Source organism: Podarcis bocagei, assembly GCF_964188305.1.
Source record: "Podarcis bocagei genome assembly, chromosome: 3".
NCBI lineage: Eukaryota > Metazoa > Chordata > Lepidosauria > Squamata > Lacertidae > Podarcis > Podarcis bocagei.
Window position 1 is genome coordinate 17,811,289 of NC_138127.1, and position 27,670 is coordinate 17,838,958.

The following is a 27,670-nucleotide window of genomic DNA, read 5'->3' on the forward strand; positions in this document are numbered from 1 at the left end:
TGAAATAGCTTTAAAGCAACAAAACTACACCCTCCCCACACACTTTTTTTCCCCTTTTCATTTCCTGCTTTTGCAAAGCCGGTGTATAAAAGCCCCAGAGGGCACCGATCCGTTTCAAACATTCTGTGCAACGTTCACAGATGTCACAAAAGTTGGAAGCGTTCACACGTGCAGTGAAAAAGTCGTTGCCTCTTCTGTGCCCCCAACGACGCATCTCTTTTCAGTTGCGCTGTTCAGGAGAGATAAGGAGGAGGGCTCTTGCGTACTTTTACCACCACAACCAAGAGCCGAATGAGGAAATGGAACAGAATATCCTCAGAGTCAACTAAGCCCCAAGGCCTGACATGGCAACACTCACTGCACAATTCAGACGAGAATCCTTCAAGCAAGAGACAGAGTGGCTTGAAAGCTTCTTTTCTATCCTAGGACTCAGGGCGGGTTATACCGTGGCAGGGTTTGCCAACTTTTTCTGGGCCCATGGGCACATTTGCAAGCTACAGAAACTGTTGTGGGAGTTGCCTGCATGCTGCAAGTGTCCCCTCCCATCTGCAAGTCCCCCCCCCAAAAAAAGTTATTGGCTCCTATTGGCTGTAGCTCAGTGGTAGAACATCTGCTTTGTCGCAAATTCAGTCCTCAGCATTTCTGGGTACAGCTGGGAGAGACTCCTACCAGAAAGCCTGGAGAAGCGCTGCCTGTTATTGTAGATAATACAGTGGTACCTTGGGTTGCATACGCTTCAGGTTACAGACTCCGCTAACTCAGAAATAGTACCTCGGGTTAAGAACTTTGCTTCAGGATGAGAACAGAAATCATGCTCCAGCGGCGCGGTGGGAAGCCCTATTAGCTAAAGTAGTGCTTCAGGTTAAGAACAGTTTCAGGTTAAGAAGAGACCTCGGGAACAAATTAAGTACTTAACCCGAGGTACCACTGTATTGATGTCATGGTGTGGCTGGATGCAGAGGAGTGGTAGGAGGCCCCTAGCTGGGAAACCACCAAGGGAAGAAGGCTAAGAGCCCGGGGAGTGGTGGTGGGGCGACAGGCAAGTGGCAGCAGACTGGAAGGAGGAAGTGTCGGAAGTAGAAGAGGTGACAGGGTTTAGTGAACAGGAAGAGGCTGTGACAGTTCAGATTCTGACTCTAAGTTTCAAGCGGAGGCCAAGAGGCAGTGTGGAGACAGGCTGCAGAAGAATCCAGGGAGTCTCTCCCTCCTGCTGCAACCAGCTGCCTTCCCTTCACTGAGAGCCAGTGTGGTGTAGTGGTTAAGAGCGGTAGTCACGTAATCTGGGTAACCGGGTCCGCGTCTCCGCTCCTCCACATGCAGCTGCTGGGTGACCTTGGGCCAGTCACACTTCTTTGAAGTCTCTCAGCCCCACTCACCTCACAGAGTGTTTGTTGTGGGGGAGAAAGGGAAAGGAGAATGTTAGCCGCTTTGAGACTCCTGAAGGGGAGTGAAAGGCGGGATATCAAATCCAAACTCTTCTTCTTCTTCTTCTTCTTCTTCTTCTTCTTCAGGTCCCCTTGAACTCACAGAGAAAGGAAGCAGACAGAGCAGAGGGTGGTTCTGCACAGACGCAGCCTGAGACTTCATGGGAAAGGCCCTGGGGAGGAGGAGTCCTAGGGGGTCACTGGGAAGGTGGGGACCTTCAGTCCTCGCAACTGCTTCATCAGGACAAGACCTCCAGCGTGGTGTAGTGGTTAAGAGCGATAGACTCGTAATCTGGGGAACCGGGTTCGCGTCTCCACTCCTCCACATGCAGCTGCTGGGTGACCTTGGGCCAGCCACACTTCTTTGAAGTCTCTCAGCCCCACTCACCTCACAGAGTGTTTGTTGTGGGGGAGGAAGAGAAAGGAAAATGTTAGCAGCTTTGAGACTCCTTCGGGTAGTGATAAACGGGATATCAAATCCAAACTCTTCTTCTTCTTCTCCTAGAAAGAGGCCACTAGGCCAGAACTGTGGTTGTTTCCTTGAATAAAGAGTTAACTTCACTGGCCTGGGGTGAGTTACTGCTTTGCTGGTGGCCTGCACCTGACTCCAGCCCTGACAATGGAGTCAGATGGGCCAAAGCCGCTTCTTCTGTTCTTATGCAGGTGCCAGGGATAGCCTCTGAGGGTGTATGAGCAGGCACCATACTGGAGGCCTATGCAATATGCATAGACCCATCATTACCTTCACAACCATTATCTGTGGCTCGGTCAACATCACCCAGGCCACTTGAGGGTAAAGATTTTAATCTTGTGCAAACACAGCCATCTCCAAAACTATCTCTCTGTTATAAACCTTTGCTGACTCCTAGGAAATCAAAGGGACAAAGTCTCCAGCCTGCCCCGCAAGAAAAGGGCAGGGGACCAAAGGGGATATGTGGCACTTACATAATGTCATGCTTTTTTAACCTCACTTTTAAACCCTCCAAAGTTTGGCTGGCCATAAGCACTGATTAAGCACAGAAAGACCTTTTAGGAAGGAGGAGAGGGAGGGGGAAAACCTCCACTGGAGTTCCATAACAAGTGGAGCCATTGAGGATAATGCTGTTCAGTGTGCCCTTTTCGTCCACAAATCGTGCCTAGATGAAATGGACTTGTTAGAAGTCTCAGCTTCGTGGATCTTAAAACTACTGATGGAAGGAGCCCTGCTGGATCTGATCAAAGGCACATCTAGTCCAGCATTGCATCTCCCACAGTGGTCAACCTGATGGCTATAGGAAGTCCAAAGTATAGGAGCCAACTCATAGGGGTTGAGGTCCCTTCAGGCCCCCCCAATAAAAGATTTAAGGGAGCTCCCCAAAGGTGATGGGCATTGCCATTCAAATGGTGTGCATGTGCACAGTGATCAGTTATGCAGGGCGGGGCTTATCTGGGCCCTCCCCAGTATTTTATTCAAGTTGCCACCCCCGCCCACAAGCAGGGCCTGAACACAATAGCACATTACGTATTGTGATCACCAGCAGTGGCAGACTTTGGGCTCTTATATTTCAGCAGTGCCATGTGTGGTGCTGAAATTCAGTGCCCCTTGCCTCCATTCTACATCACTGTTGTGGCTGCTTCTGCAGCACAGCACCCAGTGGGGCCAAATCAGTCATACTACCTTAAAACCACTATCACTAGCAACGGGTTGTGACATGGAGGTAATACAATCATACCTCGTGTTGTGTTTGCTTCAGGTTGAGCATTTTCAGGTTGCGTCCTGTGGCGACCCGGAAGTACCGGAAAGGGTTACTTCCAGGTTTTGCCGCTTGCACATGCGCAGATGCTCAACATGATGTCATGCGCATGCATAGAAGCGGCGAATTGTGACCCGCAGATGCAGACGCAGGTTGCGTTCTGCTCATGTTGTGAACGGGGCTCCAGAATGGATCCTGTTCGCAACCAGAGGTACTATTACAGTATACAGTGGTACCTCTGGTTAAGTACTTAATTCATTCTGGAGGTCTGTTCTTAACCTGAAACTGTTCTTAACCTGAAGCACCACTTTAGCCAATGGGGCCTCCTGCTGCCACCGCACCGCCGGAGCACGATTTCTGTTCTCATGCTGAAGCAAAGTTCTTAACCCGAGGTAATATTTATGGGTTAGCGGAGTCTGTAACCTGAAGCATATGTAACCCAAGGTAACCCACTGTATAGCCATCAGTCTAGTATCCTCCCTGAATTTGCCCTGTATTAAATTACTTTTGGTGCCTGGTATTGTCACCTGTGGTTATTCTGTGCAGGAGTCCTGCCCCTTCTGAGATTTCTTGTTTGATGCTCTGCTGTCTTTGATTTACAGCACAACCCCGTCCCCAGAATGTCCTCCCCTGTCCTTCTAGAGGAAATAGTAGTCTCTTCTACGTATTATGGCATGCGTTTTTTAGGTAGAATTTATATGTAAAAAATCAACACCTTCAATTATGCCAGAAAGGGGACAGAGAGTCAGCACAGATGTGGAGCTTCTGCCTCTGCGCTTCAGCTGTGGCTTCTGGTTAGCCATCAGGGAAGCTTCATAGACAGCATGTGGCAGTCGAAGAACAAATGGGGGCTTGGGGCTTGCTGGTAAACAGAGATTGCAGCCTCCAAGGGTAGCCAGTGTGGTACCCTCCAGATGTTGGACTACAACTCTCATCATCCCTGACCATCTTGTCTAGGGCTGGTGGGAGTTGTAGTCAACAACACCTGGAGGCTACCTCTTTCTCAAACCATTGGTCCATCCAGCTCAGCATTGTCTATGGTGAATAGCGATGACTCTCCAGGGTTTCAGACACTGAGACACTTCCAGCCCTATCTGAAGATATTGGAGACTGAGCCGGGGACATTATACATGCCAAAGCGGAGGTTCTACCACTGAGCTGCGGCCATTCTGTTGAGAGGTGATTGCTACATCTTGGCTATAAAAATGGCATCAATGTGACACTGGCTACACTTTGCAGCTGGGAATTTGATCTCTGAAAGAACTGTGGCCAGTCCGGATCATACCATCTGTAAATTGGCTATCTACAAATTATGTCGGAGCAGGATTTGCACAGATGCTGTGAGTGATAGCAGCAGCTGCCCTTTTCTCCCACATTGCGAGTAAGTTAAGAGGATTTAAAACAGTGTGACCTTCAGAACTGATATTTGCCGCGAAGTCATTTCACTTATTTTGGAGACTCTCTAGATATGTGAAATAAATTAGTACTGATGGAGTATTTCAATTAGCACTGCAATTATGAAGTGCCCTTCAGAGTCGGTTCTTAGGCACACTCTCTCAATCATGTCTCCCGGCTTGATGAAGTTAAATTACATGTTGGTGGGAGTCCAGGTTTTATCTGCCAGATTCTATATTGGATTGGAACGATCATTAGAGAGCTCTTCATTAAATAAGCAGACTTTGCTACGGAGGATTTTCGGCAGAGGCTGTGATCTTGTGACCCTTGAAACCCAAAAAATAAACACTGTTGTGGTTTAACTTGCCTTTCACTGGAAAATGCCATTGATTCAGGTTACCCTTGATTCACAGCTCTGTATACGCACCAACGCATACTTGGGACTTTCTAATTGATTTCAGTGGACTGGACAGCACTGTGTAAAAGACAGGCTCATGCAAAATCGCCCCGTCCACTGAAGGAGATCTATCAGCTGCTGATGGGCACACTGGGGAAGAAGGGTCAAAAGAAATCATAGGACCTGGATGAGAAATGGGGTTTCCTGAGATGACAGACTGGGTGCATAAGTGATTGCGCAAGTTTTCTTTGTGTGTCTCTTTCTTCTCTTTCTAATGCAGGGGCCGCAAGTGCTGTATAGTGGTACCTCTGCTTAAGTACTTAATTCGTTCTGGAGATCCGTCCTTAACCTGAAACTGTTCTTAACCTGAGGTACCACTTTAGCTAATGGGGCCTCCCGCTGCCACCACACGATTTCTGTTTTCATCCTGAAGCAAAGTTCTTAACCCGAGGTACTATTTCTGGCTTAGCGGAGTCTGTAACCTGAAGCGTATGTAACCTGAAACGTATGTAACCCGAGGTACCACTGTACTTGTGGGTCTCATGGTGCCATGGTGCCACCCCTCCTAACTAATCTCTTGGTTATGAGCATGGGTTTCTGTTTCCCTTGAAAAGTATGCACAGAGGAAGTGAGACACACTCTCTCATTTCCTCTTCCCAGTTCTAGGTGGGTTTCAAAGCTCAGGTTAATTCTCCCTGATCTGAATTTTACACAGATCTCCTGGGAAAGAGAATTCTCAGTGTGTATGCACACACACATTCCCCCACCCTCTCAAGAGGACTGATCCATGGAAGGGGGGAGAAGGGGGGCCCTTGGTGCCCACACAAAAATCCAAATGTTCCCACAGGCCTAAAAAGGCAAAGCTGGAACCGGAAGTTCACCACCCTCTCAGTCATAGCCTATTTTTCTGAATGCATAGCCATTGATGGGCATTCCAGTTGTTGAGACTGAGTTCCCATCCGGCAAGAGGATTAAGATCAGCTAATGGAACTCGGTCGGTTTTGCCATGACCCGAGGATGATTGAAGTTTGTGGTAACATCAAGATGGGTTGTTTTCCCCCCACTGATGGCACCAGTGTTGTGGAGTGCTCTCCCTGCAGAAATACCTGCCTATTGCTGGCTGGCATTCCACAAATCTCTTTCTTTCAACTTCAATCAAGTGCCTGGTTTAAAACAGGAATGTTTTGAAATTCCTCCTGGAAGGAGAAAGGAGAAGGAGGCACTTCGCCAGGGAGTGCATGCCACAAATGGGACCACCACCAAGGAGGCCCTGTCCCACCCAGATCCAAACCAACTGGGCAGCACCCAGCAGCTGCCAGGGCCTCCCTTCCTGTGATCTTGGAGAAGGTGCTCCTTGGGTCCCAAGCAATTTGAGGCCTTTGTATGCTAGCCCTAACACACTGAATTGGAATGTAACAAGTTACAGCTCCACCGCTGAGTGGTTCCTGCTCCACCCACAAAACAAGGAAATGCCATACTGGTTCCCATTATCCATGAGAAAGGTACTGAAATCTGCCGGTTCACCCAGCAGACACAAAGGAGACCAGCCTGTGTGCATTCCACACAAGTGTTTTGTGACGACCACACAGTCGGGTCAAGAGGAAAGGCGAATCCAGGTCTTAATTTCTGTTCTGAATGTGTGACGTCTTCCTCGGTGCCACACAAAGGAAATAAAGTAAAATAAATGCTTCTCTTTGTGCTGTTTTGACTAGCAGCCTAATTGTTCTCCTTGATGTGGAGAAAAGGGATTTTTGAGCAAGATTTTTCTTGATTCTTTGTTCCTTGCTTGGCGGTTATTATACAGAGGAGAGTGCTGAAACCATGGCTTCTATTATGAGATCATAGAACAAGACCAGCTGAGAACAGACTGTCCTTTTGGTTTGTAGAAACCGCCGCTTAATTCGATTGCTTTTCCCCTGTTCCCCAAGCACCTTGTTATTATTATTAATGACAGGAGTTTTGAAAGAACGTGTCGGACAAACAGCCGAACCCACATCCTCTCCCTTATTTCTTCCTCAGAGAAATAAGATGGAGAAGAAAAATCCCAATCCCTTGGTCTATTCTGGTTCACCCCTGTTCCATGATGGAGAAGATAATCTTCATTACTTCTTTAGATTTCTTATCTGCCCTTTACCATAAGGTCCCAGAATGAATGGAAAAACAGAGAAGTGCCAAAGAAAAGTAGGTTTGGATACAGACTGTTAGATCCCCCTCCTCAAAATGTGTAAATATAATCATAATTCACTGGTTTCAGTGGGAACGCAGTCAGGGATGGAGGAAGGAGGGTGCAGTGGATGTGCTTCACCCCGGGTATCACCACTGAGAGGGGTGACAAAATGCTGGGTGGCACTCACCACGGAGCCTGAAGCGTCCCTGAGCCACGCGTCTCTCCTGGGAGAGATGCAGTTGCTTGGGCATGTGCAGGCTCTACGCTGCCCAAACAGTCTGCCCACTGCCTCCCCGCCCCCCAGCTGTAGGGCAGCTGAGTGGGAGAAGGCAGGCAGACTGTGGTGTGCCCTGCCCTCACCCGCCCCTATGGGCAGCTTGCCCCGCCCTTGCCTCTGCCTCTGAACACAGTGCGGTTTACCCATCTAGATTCAATTCAGTGTTCATCGTAGGCCAAAATACACACATGCACCTTCCTGCTGCTTTTTTCTAGAATAATGGGTGCTGGTATTCACCATGAAGTTTTTACAGTAAGTGCCAGACTTTTTAACAGCCAAAAAAAGAGGTGCCGGTACTGCGTATCCTTGAGTACCCCCTGGGGGGGAAGCAGTACACACCCCACCTCTGAGATGCAAACAGACAAGGGTCCCATGCAGATTACTGTTTCCAGCACATCTGCAGGGAATGTACCTTCAAACCACCTTCAATTAGCTTCCTTCTAGGGGTTCAGTGGATGGGACGTGGGTGGCGCTGTGGGTTAAACCACAGAGCCTAGGACTTGCCAATCAGAAGGTCAGTGGTTCGAATCCCCGCAATGGGGTGAGCTCCCGTTGCTCGGTCCCTGCTATTGCCAACCTAGCAGTTCAAAAGCACGTCAAAGTGCAAACAGGTAAATAGGTACCGCTCCGGGGGGAAGGTAAACAGCATTTCTGTGCGCTTAGAAGCGGCTTAGTCATGCTGGCCACATGACACGGAAGTTGTACGCCGGCTCCCTCGGCCAGTAAAGCGAGATGAGCGCCGCAACCCCAGAGTCGGCCACGACTGGACCTAATGGTCAGGGGTCCCTTTACCTTTAGGGGTTCAGTAGCTAGAATTTGATTTTTGCACCATTATAACATCATTCAGAGTCAAGGAACGACTTGACTTTCGCTTTGCTTTGTTTTATTTTTTTATTTTATATTTTTTAAAAATACACAAGCTAAAGAGAGCTGCCAAAGTAGGTGGCAGAATATGGTTAAAGCTCAGTCCACACCTTATTGCTTTCCTGGCTCAAAAATACTGATTCTTCCAGGCCCTGGAAGAATCAGCTTAAAGAGGAAAGGGAAGCTTGCGTAGAAAAGCTCAGGTTGTAAATGCTCAGAAGTGGGGGCTGACTAAAAGTCTAAAACATGATAGTTCTGATTTGGTTTTTTTAGTCCTTGAGATTGCAATCCTACGCTCTCGATGCTAGGACTAACACTCAGTGGGATTTAGTTCTGAGTAAATAGGTATAGGATTTCACCGTGAATATTTGTTACAATGAGTCATTGCATAAGAATCATGGTGTCAGCTCTCTCCCCAACCCCACTACTGATGCCATTGTATGAAAAAGTAAGGCATTTTTAAAAGACTGAGACTGCATTTTTTAAACAAAGTATCTGGGCCTTTGAAGGCAGGAGCAATTATTCTCCCTGTGCCAATGTCCTCCATGACTGAAGGCACAATGAAAGAACACAAAATGCCTGGACACAATAAATTTATAACTAGCAAAGGACTCACCAGTACTATGGTTTTTCTCCTTAAAAATCTCAACCTTTTACCTTTTCACCTGCAGCTGTGCTTGGTATCACTGGCTGATCTGCTCTGATGGCACACAGTAAACTTTTATGGATGCCACACCACCATTAGCTATGCTGCTGTGATGTCACAGAAGCTCCCTAAGACTTTACTTGGCTGTCACCAATAGCAAGGCTGCTGTGTCCTTGCTATCCCTTCTCTGCTGTTTTCTGCAGAAAGGAATACAAGGCATGCAAGTGTTACAAAGAAAGAAATGCAATGCCATTTCTCAAGTTACAGCAATCTAAAATGTTCCCTTTGGAGGAAAACACACACCAAAAATGGGAGAAATGCAAGTCTTCTCACCCTAGTCTGAGAACACACCGTATTCATAGAATCTTTCTTATAAGTAACTTTTCTGTTCTTGAAGCCTCTCTTCCAGGCTCAGCAATCTGTATCCTTTTGAGAACTGCCTTGAGTTCAAGGAGGCCTTTGTTTCTCAAAGCCGTTCTGCCAAGCTCAGCAAACTTCTGTCTATGCTGTTAGATACACCTAATCTGAAGGCCCTCCTGGTTCCATCTGTTTTTTACAGGCTTCCCTTGTCAAGCTTGGGCAGGGACATGCTTTGGTCTTTCGAATTTCAGCAGCATCCTGTGCAAGGCCAACATTCGCCACCCTCCTGCCTCTCCCCTTCACTACATCCAAGTTGTGATGCCCTGCAACACCTCCTAGGCCTGGCTGTGAGTCTGGAGGAACTGGTCACGATCTGCTTTGGGACATCTGCTGAAGGAAGTTTAGAGCTTTTAAATTTCCTTCTCATAGAATCATAGAATCATAGAATCATAGAATCATAGAGTTGGAAGAGACCACAAGGGCCATCGAGTCCAACCCCCTGCCAAGCAGGAAACACCATCAGAGCACTCCTGACATATGGTTGTCAAGCCTCTGCTTAAAGACCTCCAAAGAAGGAGACTCCACCACACTCCTTGGCAGCAAATTCCACTGTCGAACAGCTCTTACTGTCAGGAAGTTCTTCCTAATGTTTAGGTGGAATCTTCTTTCTTGTAGTTTGGATCCATTGCTCCGTGTTCGCTTCTCTGGAGCAGCAGAAAACAACCTTTCTCCCTCCTCTATGTGACATCCTTTTATATATTTGAACATGGCTATCATATCACCCCTTAACCTCCTCTTCTCCAGGCTAAACATGCCCAGCTCCCTTAGCCGTTCCTCATAAGGCATCGTTTCCAGGCCTTTGACCATTTTGGTTGCCCTCCTCTGGACACGTTCCAGTTTGTCAGTGTCCTTCTTGAATTGTGGTGCCCAGAACTGGACACAGTACTCCAGGTGTGGTCTGACCAGAGCAGAATACAGTGGCACTATTACTTCCCTTGATCTAGATGCTATACTCCTATTGATGCAGCCCAGAATTGCATTGGCTTTTTTAGCTGCCGCGTCACACTGTTGGCTCATGTCAAGTTTGTGGTCAACCAAGACTCCTAGATCCTTTTCACATGTACTGCTCTCAAGCCAGGTGTCACCCATCTTGTATTTGTGCCTCTCATTTTTTTTGCCCAAGTGCAATACTTTACATTTCTCCCTGTTAAAATTCATTTTGTTTGTTTTTGCCCAGTTCTCTAATCTGTCAAGGTCGTTTTGAAGTGTGATCCTGTCCTCTGGGGTGTTAGCCACCCCTCCCAGTTTGGTGTCATCTGCAAATTTGATCAGGATGCCCTTGAGTCCATCATCCAAGTCGTTGATAAAGATGTTAAATAAGACCGGGCCCAAGACAGAACCCTGTGGCACCCCACTAGTCACTCTTCTCCAGGATGAAGAGGAACCATTGATGAGCACCCTTTGGGTTCGGTCAGTCAGCCAGTTACAAATCCACTGAGTGGTAGCAGAGTCAAGACCGCATTTTACCAGCTTCTTTACAAGAATATCATGGGGCACCTTGTCAAATGCCTTACTGAAATCAAGGTAGGCTATATCCACTGAGTTCCCTTCATCTACCAGGCTTGTAATTCTGTCAAAAAATGAGATCAGGTTAGTCTGACATGACTTATTTTTCAGAAATCCATGCTGACTATTGGTGATCACAGCATTCCTTTCTAGGTGCTCACAGACTGTTTGCTTAATGATCTGCTCCAGAATCTTCCCTGCTATTGATGTCAGACTGACTGGGCGGTAATTATTTGGGTCCTCTCTTTTCCCCTTTTTGAAAATAGGGACAACATTTGCCCTCCTCCAGTCTGCCGGGACTTCGCCTGTTCTCCAGGATTTCTCGAAGATGACTGCCAGTGGTTCTGAGATCACATCTGCCAGTTCTTTTAATACTCTTGGATGCAGTTCATCTGGCCCTGGAGACTTGAATACATCTAAACTAGCCAAATATTCTTGTACTGTCTCCTTAGTTATTCTGGGCTGTGTTTCCTTTGCTGAATCATTTGCTCCAAATTCTTCAGGTCGGGCATTGTTTTCTTTATCGGAGAAGACTGAGGCAAAGAAGGCATTGAGGAGTTCAGCCCTTTCTGTGTCCCCTGTTTGCATTTCACCATCTTCTCCTCTGAGTGACCCCACTGTTTCTTTGTTCTTCCTTTTGCTACGAACATACCCATAAAAGCCTTTTTTGTTGCTTTTAACCTCTCTAGCAAGCCTGAGTTCATTCTGTGCTTTAGCTTTTCTGACTTTGTGTCTACACGTGCTGGCTATTTGTTTGAATTCCTCTTTGGTGGTTTCCCCCCTTTTCCATTTTTTGTACACATCCTTTTTTAATCTTAATTCAGTTAAAAGTTCTTTAGATAGCCACCCTGGCTTCTTTAGGCACCTTCCATGTTTCCGTCTCATTGGTATTGCCTGACGTTGTGCTTTTACTATCTCCCTCTTAACAAACTCTCGGCAGGAGATGTCTCGGGGACACACGCTAGGACTCTTAAGTATTTTTTACAGATTTAATGCATTTATAATCTGCACTTCTGCAAAAAAATTAGCAAGACAGAGTACGTGGGAGGATAAAATCAACAAACGATACATAAAGCATAACTAAAAATACCAACGAAACATCAATCAATATCAATCAATATTATATCTATAGATATACTATGTTTTTTATATTTTATGTTTTTATGTGTGTTGGAAGCTGTCCAGAGTGGCTGAGGCAACCCAGCCAGATGGGTGGGATATAAATAATTTGTTTGTTTGTTTGATATACCGGTAGATACATAGCATAGCATAGTACGGTTATCCCTCTACTCCCCCTGCAGGTTGCAACAAGACATTTCTATACATTCCTTTAGTACAGTGGTACCTCGGGTTATAGACGCTTCAGGTTACAGACTCCGCTAACCCAGAAATAGTACCTCAGGTTAAGAACTTTGCTTCAGGATGAGAACACAAATCGTGCTCCGGTGGTGCAGCAGCTGCGGGAGGCCCCATTAGCTAAAGTGGTGCTTCAGGTTAAGAATAGTTTCAGGTTAAGAACGGACCTCCGGAACAAATTAAGTACTTAACCCGAGGTACCACTGTATGCACAAGCAGTGCACACACAGGCAACAATGTGTATTCCCATACAGTGGCGTAGCGTGGGGGGTGCAGGGGGGGCCGGCCGCACCGGGCGCAACATCTGGGGGTTAGGGTTAGGGGGCGCAAATCCACGGGTTAGGGGGTGCAAATCCACGGGTTAGGGGGCGCAAATTACTTGCCTTGCCCCGGGTGCTGACAACCCACGCTACGCCACTGTTTCCATAGAATACAGAAGCCGTTCAGGGTAGTAAAGCACTGTTCCTCCACAGTGACTAAGGTGTCAGCCTTGTTTGGCACATGATAACTCAGTGTTGTATAAAGCCAAGTTCTGTTTATAAATCCCCAGAGGCAGAGGGTCAGGTGCAGAAAGCCGCATGACTCACCAGGCAAGTCCTAGATCCAAGCACCACAGCAGCACTACTGGCAAGGCCTCAGACGAAGGTGTTAATTGGCCAACGGTCCCTCGGAGCTCTGAGCCAAGTTCTCAAAACGGGGATCAATGGAACAATGAGGACTGTTGATCAGCCTCTGATCCTCCAAAATCGTCTTCTGCTCTCAGCTCTGTAAGACTGGATGCCCGGCTATGGTTTTAGAAGCACAAAACTGCTCCTTTATTTGCTCAGTCACAAAGATTATTTATTTACTTCTGGCAACCGCAATCAATTGTCCTAATGTGCATAATGAACTGGGTGACACTAGAGCTGAACGAAAAACAACCTTATACTGTAAGAGTGACTTTCCTCCCCCCATTTGCAATTGTGCATCCGCAGAACATCCATCCATCACTCTTGACCAGCATGACAACAGTGTGTCTCCACATCAGTCTGGGGATAGATGTGTCTGCGGTCATCCTTCTGCATCCTCATATGTGCTGGCAGGGGGTTTGTGATGGGGTGGGTGGTCTGATGCAGTTTCGCAGCCAACAAACAATGGAAGCTGGTGGTCTTCTGCACCTGGAAGCTCCCACTTTCTTCCTTACTTTCAGAATAGTTTTGGATCTTCTTCTTTAGGGAGTCTCTTGAAGTATCTGAAAGCAGTTGTAAAATGCCTTCGAAAAAATATTACAGTGGTACCTTGGTACTCAAATGGCTTGCCTCCTGAACGCCACAAACCTGGAAGTAAGTGTTCCGGTTTGCGAATGTTTTCGGAAGCCAAACTTCCGACGTGGCTTCCGCATCGAGTGCAGGAATCTTCTGCAGCCAATTGGAAGCCATGTCTTGGTTTTTGAACAGTTTTGGGAGTTGAACAGTTTTGGGAGTTTGAGAACCAAGGTACCTCTATACTTGTTCCAAACCATGTCCAGGAACTGTCATAGTTTAATGGCTCTTGAAAAACAAGGAATGATAATACAATCTGCTCTACTCCAAACATGGCAGGTACTAGCAAGGCCAAGCCTTTATTATTATTATTATTATTATTATTATTATTATTATTATTATTATTATTATTATTATTATTATTATTATTTTATTTATATGCCACCCATCTAACTGGATTGCCCCAGCCACTCTAGTGTTGGGCAGCTCCCAACAGAATATTAAAAACACAACAAAACATCAAACATTAAAAACTTCCCTATACAGGGCTGCCTTCAGATGTCTTCTAAAAGTCAGATAGTTATCTGACGGAAGGGCGTTTCACAGGGTGGGCACCACTACCAAGAAGGCCCTCTTCCTGGTTCCCTGTAACTTCACTTCTCACAGTGAGTGAACTGCCAGAAGGCCCTTGGAGCTGGACCTCAGTGTCCAGGCTGAACTACAGGGGTGGAGATACCCCTTCAGGTATACAGGGCCAAGGCCCTTTAAAGGTCAGCACCAACACTTTGAATTGTGCTCAGAAAAATACTGGGAGCCAATGTAGGTCTTTTAGGATCAGTATTATAAGGTCATGGCTACCACTCCCAATCACCAGTCTAGCTGCTGTATTCTGAATTAGTTCTAGTTTCCGAGTCACCTTCAAAGGTTGCTCTGTGACTCAACAGACAAACCCTAGATCTAAGCACTACAGCAGCTGGCTAAGGCCAGCAGGTTAGTAGAAAGCTTCCTGAGCACTATTCCCACTTTGGAGGGTGTTATCACTATTTTTTACTCGCACACCCACCCACAGAATATGGTTCATCATGGGTCCATGCAATGGACAGGTGTCCAAAATCTAGCACTAAATATTGCAATAGTGAACTTAAACCACTGTCCCAGGAACACAAGATGCTCACTTTGTACACATTCTTTAAGTAAACATTGCAAATGGAGGGCCCATTTATCTGGGTTTTTTTTTTGGGGGGGAGGCTACAGCTTTGTGAACAGACCTGCTCATTGAGCTCAGTGGAGCTAACAATTTGTCTCACGCATATGTCGCTGCATGCATCAAGCTCATCATCACTCTGTTGAACCTGGGACCAGATTCTACAAGCAAAGTAGATGTTCTACCACCAAAGGAAAAATTAGGGCAGGCTTCCTCAACCTTGGCCCTCCAGATGTTTTGAGACTACATTTCCCATCATCCCTGACCTCCGGTCCTGCTAGCTAGGGATCATGGGAGCTGTAGGCCAAAAACATCTGGCGGGCTAAGGTTGAGGAAGCCTGCATTAGGGGTTCTTTGAGAGCCATGCACCTGATCTACAGACACCAAGCGCTCACTTTCTGTTCAATGCCAGCTGTACTCTTTAGCTGAAAATCCATGGCCCAGAGCCTTTTCCTTCCTTGTAACTGCTGCTAGTCCAACCACACTGTTTGTTCCAAGCAATAGGATTACACCAGCCGGTGATTCATGCCAACAAAATCTGGGCAAGTCAGAAGGAAAATGTTCTTATAAGTGGTGGCATGGTTTGTTTATTTTTTACTACTGTTCATAATTCGAGCGAGCGGGGGGTGGGGGTGGCAGTGGGATGACAACCACACAGATAAAAAGATAAAAGCCAACAGGTATGCTTTGTATTTTAAATCCCCACTGTCTGCCTTGAGCAGCGAAGAATGTTCCCCCCCTCAATACTTTAATCCTCGCTGCATTTTGTGAGGAGGTTTACTTCCTTGTCTGTCATGCAGGTTGAACAGCAGCTCAAACTCCCTCATGGAGTTTGTGCAGGTATTGGTTTCATTTCTTCGTTCTTCTTAGGGAAAACTCCCCCCAAATTATGCATTATAGGGAATCACCAGCGGAACCTTAGAAATGTGGAGAAATGTGGTCAGGCTGACATTTCTGCATGAGCCTACCTGGCTCACACTTCCTCAGAACAATTGGTGAACTGAAGTGCAGCTATGCTTCAAAATTCACCCTTCTCAATCATTACCTCATAAAAAATATTTTTTGGGGGGTGGTGTCCTTCCTTCCTTCCTTCCTTCCTTCCTTCCTTCCTTCCTTCCTTCCTTCCTTCCTTCCTTCCTTCCTTCTTCTTTCTTTCTTTCTTTCTTTCTTTCTTTCTTTCTTTCTTTCTTTGTTTTCATTTTTCTTTCTTGTTCCTTTGTTGTTATTCTTTCTTTTCATTGTTATTTTAATGCTCTCAGGTGCCGAAGAAAAATAACTAGGGGAGAATCTTTATGCTATTTGGTCTAAATTCCTGATATACGTCGCTACAACGGAGATGGAACACAGACCCTCCTCCCCATCGTTCAGTTACGTTTGTGGAGAGCGTATGTTTTAGAAGATTAGGATAAAAGTGATTTCTCAACGTATTGAATTTGATTATAAGAGATGCACCCAGGGCTCCCCCCCCCCCAGCTCACCGGAACTCGTTTCTGGCACCTCTCAGGTGGATACCATTGCTATTCTGAAAGAACAAGGGAGAAGTTCATGGTGAGCTCTGGCATGTTTTTGTCTTTAAAAATGCATTGGAGCACCACATGAATTAATATGGGGTATTATCTTTCCTCCTCCTCCCTTCTAGCCATTCCAGTTTTTTCATCCCCCCCTTTTGTGTCAGAGTGCTTGACTTTGTTTGTATTTTGTCTTTATTTTAAAAAATTATAAAAGTTTATTTTTAAATAAATAAAGAAAGAAAGTATTGGGTTGTTGTTTTTAAATTTAAAAAGCCACCCTTCTCTGAATTTTGCAGGGTACAACACTGCATACCTTAAAAAAGTGTGCATCTAAATGCATAAATTGGTGAAAGCAACATACAAAATGCATTAGATTGGGGGATGTCGCTTGCAGAAATGTGTACATAAGGATAAACGTGCAGAGAAATGCTATTTTTTAAAAGAGGACATTAAAGAAAAAAATAATCACAAACTAATATGGAGAATGGAATTTAAGATCAAGAAATTGAGAAGCCAAAGCTGACAGATCCATTCATTCATCCCTACAGCACATATAAAGTTCCACCTGAGTATTCCATCATAAACAGGGCTTTTTTTCAGCTGCAACTCACCAGAACACAGTTCCGGCACTTCTCAGGTGGGCACTATTGCCATGGTGAGTTCTGACACCTCCTTTTCTTTCTTTTAAAATAATATTTTATTAAAGTTTTCTTGGTTTACAAAGGTATGTGCAATGTCTCTTTTTTCAAGTTACATTTTCCGTAGGTCAGTTTCATTTATTGAAACATTAGGGTTACATTAGGAAGAAGAAAGGGGAGAAGAGGTGAAGGGGCCCTGGTGAGTGGGGATGGGGTTGGGCGGCGATATTTCTATTTTGCTTAATGTATGTGTGGGTTTTTGTGTCAGCATTGTTTGTGCAGGTTCACTTTGCTATTCGCTTGTGTTCCTTTGGTGGTGAGAGAAATTGTGGTTGGCCTAGGGTGCGGTTGCTTGTTTGTGATTGGCTGTGGTGAACTTTGTTTTCGTGTGTGAGTGGGGTGGGTTGGTGTTTTTGAGTCAGGTTAGCCATATTGATTCATATACTGTTGGTGGATTCTTGTTGTGGTCTTGCTGGGCTGTGTATGTGATGAAGGGGAGCCATACCAGGGTGAAGGCATCGTCTTCTATTTGTCCCCGTGTCAGTTTCAGTTTATTGGTTGGCATCTCTTTCTCTAAAAAAATTAGCACTGATCATAAGTGAGCATTTTCCACACAGTGCCCAGCCACCTGCAATCTTACTAGGGTTCACATACAACAGCTTGTGGGGGTCCAGGCCTCTACAGCACAAGGCCAAATGCTCATTTTTACCACACGTTCAGAATATCTAGGAATTCAGAAGGTGTGCAGGAAATGACATCACCACATAGCTGCTCTTATGTGCCACACACACGTGCTCCCAACCCCACTCCTTTCTCCAACCCTCTTCCTCCTTTTCTCCTCAGGAGAGAGAAAACACAGTGAGCCGGTGAGGCAGGAAACACTGCAAGCTGGCGGTTCCCTCACTGCGAGAAGCCAAGTTACAGGGAACCAGGCAGAGGGCCTTCTCGGTAGTGGCACCTGCCCTGTGGAACACCCTCCCACCAGATGTCAAAGAGAACAACAACTACCAGACTTTTAGAAGACATCTGAAGGCAGCCCTGTTTAGGGAAGCTTTTAATGTTTGATGTATCACAGTATTTTAATATTCTTTTGGAAGCCGCCCAGAGTGGCTGGGGAAACCCAGCCAGATGGGCGGGGTATAAATAATAAATTATTATTATTATTGTTATTATTATTAAGCTGGCGAGAGATGGTGAGGCACACTTCATTTCCTTGCTATGTGCTTTGAAAGAGGCTCTCTGCAGAAAGGAACCCCCCGAAGGAAATCTAGGTGTGGTCTAGGAGGACTGCCAGATCTGGAGTCAGATCTGGACTGCCAGATAAGGCCCATGAGCTGAGGCTTCTCGGTGCCTGACACAGCCAAACATGTTGGTTGACTAGCTCCACACACTCAGGCCTCGTGGTGCGACTGAAGGTTGCCTGCCAACTGGTCATCATTAGCCGGCCACACCCAGGGAAGTTCTCTCAAAAGTGGGTTAAATCAGACTTTCCTTGAGCTTTCCATGAGTCAGAGCATATTTTTTAAAAGCTTTCACTACTGACACATCCATCCATCTGCTCAAGTATCCGTGGAGGCTCTCTGCCAGCTTAAACCGGAACAAGCATGTCCAGTCACCAATGTTTCTCAGAAAACCGGACGACTGTGGAAATTGTCCCAAGCTGGTCTGGGTACACAGCAGACATTGCATACTCTCTAACATTTCTCTGATGAAAGTGGGGATGTCCTATTCCATTATTATTATTACAGTGGTACCTCGGGTTACATACACTTCAGGTTACATACACTTCAGGTTACAGACGCCGCTAACCCAGAAATAGTACCTCAGGTTAAGAACTTTGCTTCAGGATGAGAACAGAAATCGTGCTCCGGCGGCGCGGCAGCAGCAGGAGGCCCCATTAGCTAAAGTGGTGCTTCAGGTTAAGAACAGTTTTCGGTTAAGAATGGACCTCCGGAACGAATTAAGTACTTAACCCGAGGTAAGGTAAAGGTAAAGGTACCCCTGCCCGTACGGGCCAGTCTTGCCAGACTCTAGGGTTGTGGGCTCATCTCACTCTATAGGCCGGGAGCCAGCGCTGTCCGCAGACACTTCTGGGTCACGTGGCCAGCGTGACAAGCTGCAGCGTGACAAGCTGTGACAAGCAAGGCAGCGCAGCACACGGAACGCCATTTACCTTCCCGCTGGTAAGCGGTCCCTATTTATCTACTTGCACCCGGGGGTGCTTTCGAACTGCTAGGTTGGCAGGCGCTGGGACCAAAGTACGGGAGCACACCCTGCCACGGGGATTCGAACTGCTGACCATACGATCGGCAAGTCCTAGGCGCTGAGGTTTTACCCACAGCGCCACCCGCGTCCCTTTAACCCGAGGTACCACTGTATTATTACCCCAGCTACTCTGGGTTAGGGTTGCCATACGTCCAGAATTTCCGGGACATATCCAGAATAGTGCAGTCGGCAGCAGTGTCTGGGCTGCAATCAGAAGAAATATGTGGGAAAATCTGGACGTAAGGCAGTGAAGTTTTTGCCAATTTCCCATAAAAATAGCTAAAAAATGGCATTTATTTTTGCAATTTTGCTAAAAAAAAATCTCAAGAACTTTTCTGTCCCGATTTTCACTGTTTGAAATATGGCAATCCTGCTCTGGGTGGCTTCCAACATATATAAAAACATAATAAAACATTAAACATTTTAAAAAATTTCCCTATATAGGGCTGCCTTCAGATGTCTTCTAAAGGTTGTATAGTTACTTATCTCCCTGGCTCAGGGGTGGCTTGGTGGGTAAGGCATGCAGAGAAGATGCTATGGTGCAGGTTGACATAGGATGCTGGACTAAAAATGTAACATATCCGAAACATAGGGTTACACTAAGTCAGTTGAACGCAAGTCCCACTGCTTCTGATGGGATCAAATTTAAGCAACGACTCCCTTGTCCCACTGATTTCAATGGGCTCCAAGTTCAACTCACTTGGGCCTGGACCCAACCCGTTGTGAACATTTCAGGTGACTATCACAGATGCGCACAAACTCTCTTGGTGCCATACAGCGCAGCATTACCTTGATGTTATAATTAAAGCAAGCTGAGAGTTGCAGAAACTCCACTTTCTTGTTTTAATGGAGCATATTCCAGACCCAATCATTGCTGACTCAACAGAAGGATGAAACTCTCTGTTCTGCTTTATGCTGTATGCTCAGCCATATTGCACCCACCTTTCTCTCGAATACAGATAGGTGTGCTTTTAGAAACAGCTTCTGCTACTTGTGATTTATTGCACAGCCAGAAATACAATGCGGATTGTACTGACTATGTACCTCTCACTAATTAACGGAACGCAGCCTTTTCAGGACTATGCATGTCTCGAACGTCATAAGGATATATGAAACTCGCAAAAATACCCACCAATATGGTTGGAGCATGTAAGGTGGTGTTGTGGTGGTTGGTCTTACTTCTCCCTACCTTCATTCTTTGCCCTTTCCTTCCAGGTTTGTTAACCGTGGGATTCTTTGACCATATTCTTTTGTGTGATGCATGTTGGTTGCTTGATAAGCAAATAGGTCTGAGATGAGAGCAGGGATTGGTGTAATCACTGCACAAGCAAAGGTGGCACCTGTAGGTGTCAGAGCGGCCCGAGGTCCCAGCTCACAAAGGACCAACGCCAGTTCGTTGTTATATACAAAAGTCTTTATTGAAGTCCAGTTTCGCTTTCACAGCTGTAGCGTGCAGCTCTACGTCTGAAACTCTAGACCGCTGAAGCTCCGTCTGAATCTCCTCCCCCCAGACACCAGTTTAAGACTCTAGCCTTGCTCCGCCTCTTCCTTTGCTCTTTCCTCCTCTGGCTCCACCTGTCAGCTGGGGTCTCGCCCTTCCTAGACTCTTCTGACGCTGAGTCCCCTGAGTCTTCCCCCTGCCTCTGGCGGGCTTTAGGACCTGGTTCCCAATCCGGGTTTTCTGCTGTCCCGCGCGCCTGTACATTTGAACTTGGCGCGCGCGCCCAGCCGGCAACCTTCCTCCTGACCGTTACACTGCTCCTGTCACTGCTTCCCCCTTCGGGGAGGCTAGCTGGGTCTGACCTCCCCTCCGTTCTCCCACTCTCCGATAGAGGCGTAGTCAGCCCTGACTCATGTTCTCTCCCTGCTGGAGGAGACGCTGCCCCTGACATATGGGACTCTTCCCCCCCCCCCACTACGCTCTGGTGGGGAAGCTGGTCCTGATTTCCAGCTGCTGCTTTGGGAGTCCCCGCTGGCCCCTTGTTTCTGGTGTGTCCCCCCTGGGACCTCCCTTGCCCTGACCATCGGCGCCTCCTTCTGGGAATCTTCTGATTCGATGGAGAAGCTCATGGAATCTCTCGGGTCACTGCCATACTCCCCTACGCCGCCCTCAGATTCTTCCCCTTCACTCTCCATTTCCTCTCTCCCCTGTGCCTCTGTTCCTGAGCCCCTGACAGTAGGCCTTGACAGATTAGAGAACTGGGCAAAAACAAACAAGATGAATTTTAACAGGGAGAAATGTAAAGTATTGCACTTGGGCAAAAAAAATGAGAGGCACAAATACAAGATGGGTGACACCTGGCTTGAGAGCAGTACATGTGAAAAGGATCTAGGAGTCTTGGTTGACCACAAACTTGACATGAGCCAACAGTGTGACGCGGCAGCTAAAAAAGCCAATGCAATTCTGGGCCTCATCAATAGGAGTATAGCATCTAGATCAAGGGAAGTAATAGTGCCACTGTATTCTGCTCTGGTCAGACCTCACCTGGAGTACTGTGTCCAGTTCTGGGCACCACAATTCAAGAAGGACACTGACAAACTGGAACGTGTCCAGAGGAGGGCAACCAAAATGGTCAAAGGCCTGGAAACGATGCCTTATGAGGAACGGCTAAGGGAGCTGGGCATGTTTAGCCTGGAGAAGAGGAGGTTAAGGGGTGATATGATAGCCATGTTCAAATATATAAAAGGATGTCACATAGAGGAGGGAGAAAGGTTGTTTTCTGCTGTTCCAGAGAAGCGGACACGGAGCAATGGAGCCAAACTACAAGAAAGAAGATTCCACCTAAACATTAGGAAGAACTTCCTGACAGTAAGAGCTGTTCGACAGTGGAATTTGCTGCCAAGGATTGTAGTGGAGTCTCCTACTTTGGAGGTCTTTAAGCAGAGGCTTGACAACCATATGTCAGGAGTGCTCTGATGGTGTTTCCTGCTTGGCAGGGGGTTGGACTTGATGGCCCTTGTGGTCTCTTCCAACTCTATGATTCTATGTAGGGAGAAGCAGGGCATTTCTATATGCACTTCCTGGAGTGGAAAGGACTCTCTATGTCTCTCTCTCCATGTTCCTCATCTGCCAATTCCTCCAAGGCAAGGTTCTTATGGGAACTCTTCTGAAGCTGGAACACCCTCATTATATTAATAATGGGTACAAGGATGGCTTCAATTAGGTTCCTCTAACAGGATTTAGGTTTCGCTCACAAGATGGGTTATTAAGGACAGAGAAAGATCAATTAGCATTCGACAGGCAATTCAACAATGTAGCTCCCCCAGGAAAGAATCGAAAATTAACTCCACATTTTCTTAGGTTTTTTTAAAATGTATTTTTATTAAAGATTTTCTTGGTTTACAAAAGTATGCGCAATGTCTCTTTTTCCAAGTTACATTTTCTCCAGATCAGTTTCATTTGTTGAGACATTAGTGTTACATTAGGAAGAAAAGGGGGAAAGAGGTGGAGGGGGCGTGATGAGTGAGGGTGGGGTCAGGTGGTGATGTTTCTATTCTACTTAATGTATGTGTGGGGTTTTCTGTCAGCGGTCTCCCAATGTTGGGGTGGACCATGTGTGAGCAGAATAACTGGTGCTTTGGATCCCATTGATTCATATTTTTATTAGATTAGCCTTGCAGTTTGATCCAGAGGAGAGGAAGAAGACAGTCAGCATGGGTTTCCATTATACCAGTGCTGAATCTCATAGCAGAAGACACGCGACAGGTCCCCAGTTCAAGTAAGGCTAAGAATTACTCATCTCTGAAAACCTGGAGACTGGCTGTTTAGCCAGTATGGACTATTTGAGGTAAATGGTCCAGTGACTGGACTTTGTACAAGACAGCCTTGGTCATGTATACCCGAGGGAGCGTCTCCACCCCCATCTTTCAGCCCGGATACTGAGATCCAGCGCCGAGGGCCTTCTGGCGGTTCCCTCATTGCGAGAAGTGGGGTTACAGGGAACCAGACAGAGGGCCTTCTCGGTAGTGGTGCCTGTCCTGTGGAATGCCCTCCCTTCAGATGTGAAGGAAATAAGTAGCTATCTTATCTTTAAAAGACATCTGAAGGCAGCCCCTTTTAGGGAAGTTTTTAATATTTAATGCTGTATTGTTTTTAACACTCGATTGGAAGTCGCCCAGAGTGGCTGGGGAAACTCAGCCAGATGGGCGGGGTATAAATAAAAATTATTATTATTATTATTATTATTATTATTATTATTATTATTATTATTATTATTATTGTTATTATTATGCTCCTGTGCGACATGGATGATGGAGAATGTGTGACCCTCTGCTCTGGGCAATAATTGTTGCTTGCACAGGTGAGGGAATTAATTAAACTGGTTCAGCCATCTAAAGAACTTAAAGAAGCTCTACTCCACTACCATTTTGTAAAAGCAAGGCTCAATTAAATGGAATCTAATTAATACCTCACATGCTGGACCATGTCCAGAGCTCTATGGTGACTTTTGTTGTGGATTTCCACGCCAGCAGAGTTCCCCAATCAGTTCAATGGAAGGGACAGTGCCAAAGGATGCCTACAGAGAGATGTTACTTTCTTTGTGCATTGAGGAACTCAGAGCTGTATCCAATTCTTCTGGCAGTTCCCTCACTGAGAGAAGTGAGGTTACAGGGAATTAGGCAGATGGCCTTCTTGGTGGTGGCACCCGCCCTGTGGAACACCCTCCCATGAGATGTCAAGGAAAGAAACAGCTATCTGAATTTTAGAAGACATCTGAAAGCAGCCCTGTTTAGGGAAGTTTTTAATGTTTGATGTTTTATCGTGTTTTTAAAATTCTGTTGGGAGCCACCCAGAGTGCCTGGGGAAACCCAGCCAGATGGGTGGGGTATGTATGTATGTATGATATATGTATGTACCGGTATGTATGTATGTATGTATGTATGTATAATAAAGTTCCATTCAGAGTAGATTCATTGAAACTACTGGATATGAACAACTTAGATCCATTAATTTTAATAGGTCTTTTTTGAGCTGAACTCAGTTGGCTACCACCCTTGACATGCAGAAAGGGGCTGCTGGATCAGGTCGGTTTTTTTGTCTGCTATGGAGATTTAATAGTGATATCACTTACTTTATGAATCATTTTCTATTATGCTTCAGGTGTCTGTTGTGGTCTAAACCACTGAGCCTCTTCAGCTTGCCGAATGAAAGGTCGGCGGTTCGAGTCCCCGCAACGGAGTGAGCTCCCATTGCTCTGTCGCAGCTCCTGCCAACCTAGCAGTCTGAAAGCACACCAGTGCAAGTAGATAAATAGGTGTTGCTGCAACAGGAAGGTAAACAGGATTTCCATGCACTCTGATTTCCGTCACGGTGTCCCATTGTTCCAGAAGCGGTTTAGTCATGCTGGCCACATGACCCAGAAAGCTGTCTGTGGACAAACACCGCCTCCCTCGGCCTGAAAGCGAGATGAATGCCGCAACCCCATAGTCGCCTTTGACTGGACTTAACCGTCCAGGGGTCCTTTACCTTTGCCTTTTTACCTGAGAAGCTGCCACATGTGGCCAGAATGAAACAGAAACATTACCGTATTTTTCGGACTATTGGACGCACCGGTCCATAGGACGCACCTAGATTTGGGGGGGGGGGAAATCAAGGCAAAAAAAATTTATTCCCCCCCCCCCGCCAGGCGCGGGGCTGGGGCGGGGAAGCCCGAGCTTCCCCCTCCCCCAGAACGGGACCCAGAGCCATGCCGAAGCTGCGCGCAGCTTTGGCATCGCTCTGGGAGCTTGCGGGGCTGGGGGAGGAGGAAGCCTTCCGCCAGCCTCCAAACCATGTCGGGAGACAGCGCCTCTCCCGCTGTCCCCCGAGCTTGTGGGGCTGGCGGTGGGGCTCTCCTGAAGCCTGGAGGTTGTGGGGCTGGGGGGGGGGAGAAGCAGGCTTGCTTCTCCCACCCCCAGCCTCCAGATCAGGTCGGGGAATAGCGGGATGGCGGCGCTTTGCCATCCCCCTATCCCCCGAGCTTGTGGGGCTGGGGGGGGAGAAGCAGGCTTGCTTCTCCCCCCGCCAGCCTCCAGATCAGGTCGGGGAATAGCCGGGTGGCGGCTCTCCGCCTCCCCGCTGTCCCCAGCTTTTGGGTGCAGGCTGCTGCCCGCAAGCCTTGCGAGCCCGCGGGACATCCCGCCGGGCTTGCAAGACTTGGGATAGCTTCCTGAAGCCTGGGGAGCGAGAGGGGTCGGTGCGCACGGACCCCTCTCGCTCTCCAGGCTTCAGCAAAAGCCTGCATTCGCACCATAGGACGCACACACATTTCCCCTTCATTTTTGGAGGGGAAAAAGTGCGTCCTATAGTGCAAAAAATACGGTACATTGTATATAGTGGGGTTTTAAGGCCATTGTTTATGATACGTTTTCAGCATGACACTTGCTACCTACAGTTGTCACCCAAATAAAACCATATGCTTTGATGTTAAGATGATACTGTTGCACAACTTAATTAACTAAAACATCTTGTACTGTGCCAACAGGCTGCCAGCTAGCATCCGGTAACGATGATTCATTATTTTATTAGCTGCTTACTCATATCTGAAAACTCAGAAACCAAACGACAATATGGCATTCCTCCCCTCTCTGCCCGGCACTGATGCAAATTTTAACTGCGTATTTTACAAGCACGTTTTTGGTGATGAGTTGTTGACAAGCTAACAAGAGCCTGACAGCCAACTACATGAGCCTGGGAAATGCTCTGCCCCAATATTGCCTATACCGTACAAATTTTAAAATGGCTTCGGTTCAGTTCACTTTGCAGTCCAAGTGAAGAGGTTGCAGGAGACCTGTGGGGAGGATGGGGAGTAACCTAAGGTGTTAAAATGGGAGGCGATGTCACAAATCATATGCATAACATACAGCTTTGGGCAACTCAAGCCAATCAATACGACCCCCCTAATAATAATAATAATAATAATAATAATAATAATAGAAATAATCAAGTCGTTGAAGTCTGGATCTAATAAACCTAGCTAATGAATGAATATCATCACCTGTTTCCACAAGAGAAAACCCCATCAGAGTGGGGAACTATGTGAATGTAAGCGACTGGATGCAGCACAGCCTGGATAGCTCAGTTGGCTAGAGCATGGTGCTGACAACACCAAGCTTGCAGGTTCGATCCCTGTATGGGACAGCTGCATTGCAGGGGGTTGGACTAGATGATCCTCAGGGTCCCAACTCTACAATTATATGATTCTATGGATAAATCTGACAAATTGCCACTGTCTAAAGACCATAATTCACAAAATTGTGAAACCTAGGTCTACTGAACAGGCTCCCTAACACAGCGGAATGACTTTCAATGGCATCTCAAAATATGCAAGTAGGCCAAGGAAAAGCCCTCGCTGCAAAAAAAAATCCTTGAGCAACGATGCCTGTTTTTCTGTGTGGTGCTCCTGTGGCAAGGAGGACCCTGTGTTTCTGTCTCTCTTCAACTGTGTCCTGCAGCCACAATGGACTGGTTCACAGCACCAGCTAAGGCAAAGCCTGGCATGGTGAGACCATGCAAACAAGGAGCTTGCAGATGCCTGGCTTCTCTATGTTCCTTTCTGCAGCTGTGAAGAACAGTTGCAGCTTAGCGTGTTGTTTGGCTAAGCTCTCTCCTCACTAACCAGAAGGTGGGGCTTAGCAAGAGGAAAGAGCTTAAGATTCAGATGACACACTAAGCCAGACTCTGGGGAAAGCAAAGTAACTGCAAACTCCTCTCTGGGAGTCATAGAATCACAGAATTGTAGAGATGGAATGGACCACAAGTGTCATCTAGTCCAACGCCTTGCAATGCAGGAAACCTTTGCCCAACCTGGGGCTTGAACCCATGAGCCTGAGATTAAGAGTCTTCTGCTCTACCGACTGAGCTATTCCCCTGTCTGTGTAATCTCACTAAGTGAAGGTCTGTCTGTAGGAATGATAGCATGGCAAAGCACTTCCTTTTCAAAAGAAGCTGTAGCACAGGCCCACATGACAGAGTTTGCAAAAAATACTCTCATGGGCCGATCGATGGCTGTGGGAATGAATGCATACTGTATTTGACTTTAAGGGTTCTCACATGGCAGGAAAATGACATTGTGAATAATCACCTTATCCACTCTGGGCTTTCCTGTGATTCTGAGTCTGTTTTGAGTCAAGGGTCTCTGGGCATTGTTCAAGCAGAATCTCTCCCACGTGACCCCGCAACCCATACCGGTCCTGTCATTTCTTATGGCATACTGCATTCCGATGCCTTTCCCTGCAAAATCAGTGTCCATCTGAACTGAGCAACCTAGCTGGTGCATAAGCTACCTAAATAACAAAATAAAGGAGCAGCTGGGGTCTGCAGAGCAGGTTTAGACTCAGTCCCAGTTGTGTTCTTCTTCTGAGTACATTCCTTTTGCATGAATGGAAGTCTGCAGCTCATCCCTTTTGGGGGGCGGTGGCGGTGAGGAGAGTAAAAATGTGTGTTTGAGGTCACCACTGTGAGAAGCACAAAGTATGCCATCCTTGACAGTGGGTGACCTGCACCCCGCTTGACACACCTTTGTCATAATACCATATTTTGCGCTCTATAAGATGCACCAGACCACAAGACGCGCCTAGTTTTTGGAGAAGGAAAACAAGAAAAAAAATATTCTGAATCCCAGAAGCCAGAACAGCAAGAGGGATC